Raw genomic sequence first — 4,484 nt, 5'->3', positions numbered from 1 at the left:
AAACAAGATTATAAAATTTTAACACTGTAACATGCAGAAAATGTTCACTGAATATGATTCCTGTAATCAGTTTAAGCCTTTGAAAAAAAGAAAGGAACCTTATTTCCTTAGGTTGTATAACGAATTAACATAACTTTGGCACTTTTAGATAACAGAAATGTATTTTTTTAGTTCTGGCGACCAGAAATCCAAAGAGACTGTGTTCCCTCCACAGGTTCTTTTCCTTGATTCCTGCAGGTTTGCTGTCTTTGTGCACTCTGCACCCATGGAGATGATTCCCACCCTTCCTCCCCCTTTACCTCACTTTCCCCTCTTCCCAGCTGCTGTCCTGTGCATCTCTTGTCACACTGATACTTGTCATTAGATTTAAGATCTCCTCACTTACTCCAGGACCATCCAAGCTTTAGTTATTTCTATAAATACCCTCTTTCTGAGTCACCTTGATTTCACAGGTTCTGGGGTTTAAAATATTGGCTTATCTCTTAGTGGGCCTTTGGTCAGCCTAGTACAAATATGTTTCTGTGTGATTTATTTTGTGATTATTGGTCTACTAATAGGAAGTGTGTTTTTGAGAGCCATTAGTATATTACCAATTATATGTTGCAAATATGAAAGCATTGATTGGACTCTGCTTCCCTGGGCCTGCACGACCCACAGGCCTCTCTCCAATAAGCAGGCCTCTCTCTCAGGGGTAACTCGATCATGCCCTCCATGCCTTGACTCCCCCAGCCACATTCACCCTCCCATCTCCCCCACCCGTCTATCCTCCAGGAGCACTCTGGGATGACTTTGTAGACATACACAAGTGCCAAAGATCCAAGTGCAAACGATTATGACGAGTAATAAACATACAGATTAGAGATGCATGTGCCACCATCTCAGTGTTAGTAGCAAAAATAATGAGTCTCTGCAAGGAACAATATATTCTAAAATGAAATGGAGATCTTTTTTAAAGGTTAAAAACTCATTCAAGCTGGGTGTGATGGCACACGCCTGTAGTCCCAGCACTTGGGAGGCAGAGGCAGGCAAATCTCTGTGAGTTCAAGGCCAGCCTGGTCTACATAGTGAGTTCCAGGACAGCTGGGGCTACAGGGAGACCCTGCTTCAAAAAGACAAAACAAACAAACAAACAAACAAACAAAAACCTTATTCAATTTTATGTCTTACAGGGCTAATACTGAGTTCAATATTGTATAACTGCATTAATTCAACTGTGAACCTAGAAACTTATAGCCATTTGTGAAAGAGATGTACTCTTGCTCTGGAGTGTGTTACTGAATATGTTAAAGCTGTAATGAAATGCTTCTTCTAATCATGTAGTTATTAAAAATTTAAAAAGAAAAAGAAATACTAAGCAGGGGGCTGGAGAGATGGGTGAGTGGTTAAGAGCACTGACTGCTCTTGCAGAGGACCCGGGTTTGATTCCCAGCACCCACATGGCAACTACGAACCATCCTTAACTCCAGTTCCAGGTTAGTCCAACGCCCTCTTCTGACCTCTGCAGCAAAAAGCATGGGTGCACTCACATACATGTAGGCAATACACTCATACACATAAAATAAAAATACTAAACAAAATATATTTTAAAAAAATACTAAATAGGGCTGGAGAGATGGCTCAGCGGTTAAGAACACTGGTTATTCTTGCAGAAGACCCAGGTTTGAATCCCAGCACCCACATGGCAGCTAACAACTGTCCATAACTTCAGTTCCAGGAGCTCCAACAGCCTTTTATGTGCTCCATGGGTATTGCAGGATACGGGTGCACTTACCTATATGCAGGCAATACACATGCATACACATAAGAAATAATGAATGAAAAAAAATAGTAAGCAGCATCCTGTTTAGCCTTTACTCTGTCATTTGTACTTTTATAACATTTATCTTTTTGTATCAAAATACATGTCCTTATTGTTATATAAAAATCACTTAGTACAGTTTTAATCATTCTTTTCATAAAAATTAGACTGCTTTATGGTTTTTAAGATTACTGAAGGAGAGTGCCCCTCACATCCCCTCCCTATCCTCTGAGAAAATGCTGCCCTCCACCTGACTCTGGAAATCCCCTTCATTGTTCAGACCCTTTTCTGGTACCTGTTTATGATTTCTATAGAAATGGTCTGGGGCAGAAGAGAGAAAACATTCTACCCCAGGTAAGCTAGCCAATGGCAGTATACCTGATACATCTGTGTATGGTTTCTTTGGGAATAATTTGGGGCAGAAGAGAATGTTCTGCCCCAGGTAAGATAGCCAATGGCTGTATAGGTAAAGTCTCTGGAAATCAGCCCTAGATTGTTCCAATCCTTTCTTGGTTATTCTGTGTATAGTTTCTATGGACATCCCCTGCTTTGTGGTTTTTGTGGTTTTTCTGCTTAAAAGCTCTGCATTTTCACTGCTAGGGGTCACAGTACAGCTCCCAAGACTGTCTGTGTCCTCAGCCCATTGGTCTCAATAAAGCACTTGTTTACTGAGACTCAGTGTCCGAGTGGTCAATTTAGGGAATTTTATCAACCCCCTAACATTTTGGGGGGCTCGTCCAGGATTCCCTGAAAACCCTTGGTCTGTTTTCCTGTCTTTTTTCTGACCTCCGTCTGGCACCTGGAGACTTCAGTTCTGATTCCTCCCATGGTGAGTCTGTTTTGGTTTCTGTTCTGAGTGTCCAGACTTCTGGGGGCTCAAAGGAGAGAAACTGGATGCAGTATTGCTCTCCATGCCAGAGGACAGGGGACGCCCCGACCCTCCATCTGATTGGTTGACTGTCTGTGGCCTCTGTGCATTTGGCATCGACCCTAGTTGCTCCTGCAGCGACCATCGAATGTGCAGCGATTCCCCAACTTCCCCAACGTGCAGCGCTTTTGTTCTGTGTTGTCCTGGTGTCAAGTCTTTGTTTCCTGTTTGTCTAGTTCTTATTGGTCTTTGTTTTGGATTAATCCTCTTCTTTTCCATTATGGGTCAGACTCCTCCATCTGAAGATACTCCCCTTGACCTAATTCTTTCTCATTTAAAGATCTCCAAAAAGCAGCTGCAATCTCTGGAGACACTGTTTATTGGGGGAAATTCCGGACCCTCTGTTCTCTTGAATGGCCGTCCTTTGATGAAAGATGGCCCTCTACTGGATCTTGAGATTAACAAACTTTCTCCTCTTCAGGCCATGATCTTTGGAAGCTCAGAACACCCTGATCAGGTTATTATGTCATGGGCTACTTTTACCTTTTGGACAAACCTCCCAAATGGTTGAGCTCACCAGCCCACCTGGGATAATGTCCAACAACTCCTTTTCACCCTCTTCACCACTAAGGAACACACTTGGATCCTCTCTGAGGCCGGGAAATAGATACTGGCTGAAAGTGGCCCATTTACTGAAGATCCTGAAGTGATCAAGGAATTTTCCCTCACCGCTGCCCAGATTGGGATCCCAACACCCCTGCAGGTAGGGAGTCACTCAGACTCTATCACCAGATTCTTATGGGGGGTCTCCAGGTCGCCACAAAAAGGCCTACAAATTTGTCAAAAGTCAGCCAGGTTTTGCAGGACAAAAGACTTGTTAGAGGAACTTCAAAGCCTAGGGTATTAGTCGCTGCCGCTGCCCTGCCCCTGCCAGCATCTCCCGCTGGCCCAACCTCTGCCTCCAAGCCACTGGGAGGAAGTGAGAGGGAGGCCACCTGCAGCTTTGTCGACTTGTCACTGCTGCTGGTCCACCACGCCTGAGAACAATTGGAAAAAGGTATGCACAGGCTCTCCTCTGCAAGGAAAAAGGCCATCCTGGACATCCCCATTCCCCAAAGTCAGAGGCAAGTCAGGGAATTCCTGGGGTCAGCTGGATATTGTTGCCTATGGATACCTGGTTTTGCAGAACTGGCCAGGCCTCTATATGAAGTGACAAGGGGTGGGGGGGGTCCCTCAGCATTTTCCTGGGGAGAAGAACAACAGCAGGCTTTTGATAACCTAAAACTGGCCCTCACTTCTGCACCAGCCCTAGCCGGGCCAGACGTCTTGAGGCCCTTCTACCTTTATGTAGATGAACAGCTAGATGTAGCAAAGGGAGTACTTGCTCAGACTTTGGGCCCCTGGAAAAGACCGGTGGCCTACCTCTCAAAGAAATTAGACTCAATGGTGGCCAAATGGCCAGCCTGTCTGAAGATTATAGCAGCCACCGCAGTCCTGGTTAAAGATGCTGATAAGCTCACCTTGGGGCAACAACTGATTGTGACTACCTCCCACACTATTGAAGGGGTATTAGGGCCCCACCTGATCACTGGCTCACAAATTCCTACTAGATGTGCCCTGCCTGACATATGCAGTGACCAGTGCCTTAAACCCTGCATCCCTGCTCCCTGAGACTGAGTCTGAGACAACTGTCCATTACGATTGTTCTGAATTGCTGCAGCATGTCTGGGGAAGCTGACCTGATCTCACCAACATACCATGGAAGACCCCTGACTTGGAGATGTACACAGATGGGAGTAGTTACATAAAAGATGGAGT

Source organism: Nannospalax galili, unplaced genomic scaffold (assembly GCF_000622305.1).
Source record: "Nannospalax galili isolate Female #2095 unplaced genomic scaffold, S.galili_v1.0 scaffold1283, whole genome shotgun sequence".
Classification (NCBI taxonomy): domain Eukaryota; kingdom Metazoa; phylum Chordata; class Mammalia; order Rodentia; family Spalacidae; genus Nannospalax; species Nannospalax galili.
Note: the sequence above shows the minus strand (reverse complement) of the source record.